Source organism: Dipodomys ordii, unplaced genomic scaffold, assembly GCF_000151885.1.
Source record: "Dipodomys ordii isolate 6190 unplaced genomic scaffold, Dord_2.0 Scaffold130, whole genome shotgun sequence".
NCBI lineage: Eukaryota > Metazoa > Chordata > Mammalia > Rodentia > Heteromyidae > Dipodomys > Dipodomys ordii.
This window is the reverse complement of record NW_012267346.1, coordinates 4,158,024-4,158,832: the sequence shown is the minus strand read 5'-3', so window position 1 is coordinate 4,158,832 and position 809 is coordinate 4,158,024.

Here is an 809-nt window from a genome sequence, read left to right as displayed (position 1 = left end):
ATGTCGGGCTTCTACTCACGCCGAGTCTTGGATCCTGGGTCGTCTCTGGTCTGCAAACTGCAGGATGAAGATGTCCGCTCCTTGTCGGTTCTTGCTGGTGTTGAGTAGAATCCGCTCGCCCGCTGCGCCTGGCTCCTTCGTCCCAGACTCTCTGTGTGAGCGCTCAGGTATGGCTTCGGTCTCCACCGCTTGCGACCCTGCCGCCGCCGCGGCGGCGGCTGCTGGCAATCGCTCAGATGTGTCTTTTTTGCCTTGGCTTCCCTCTCTTGTCTAACTCTCTGTCCTGTGATGGCACACTTGGTGTGATTCTCTGGCTTAGGACTGTTCACTGGAACTCTAAAACTGCTTTCTATGTGAGAGCTTGTTCAGATTCCAGCTTCTCCTCCGCCATCTTGCGGCCGTCCCCTCACTTTTCACATTTTTGTCTAATCTCTCTTTGAGACACACCTTTAGTTTCCATGATTAAGAATAATCCTCATAATAAAAACAATTATTTTAGTTGGGCACCTGTGGCTCATGCCTAAAATCCCAGCTACCCAGGAGACTCAGATCTGAGGATGACAGTTTGAAGCCAGCCCCCAGGAAAGTCCATGAGACTCTTATCTCCAATTAATCACCAAAAAGCTGGAAGTGGAGCTGTGGCTCAAGTGGCAGTGCACTAGCCTTTGCAAAAAGGCTCAGAAACAGTGCCCACGCCCTGAGTTCAAGCCCCAGGTCTGGTACAAAAATAAATCACTTTATAGAGTACTTTAGATATGCAAGGCACTGTGCTGAATGTCTTCTTGAAAGTATGACATGGCCACGGTATA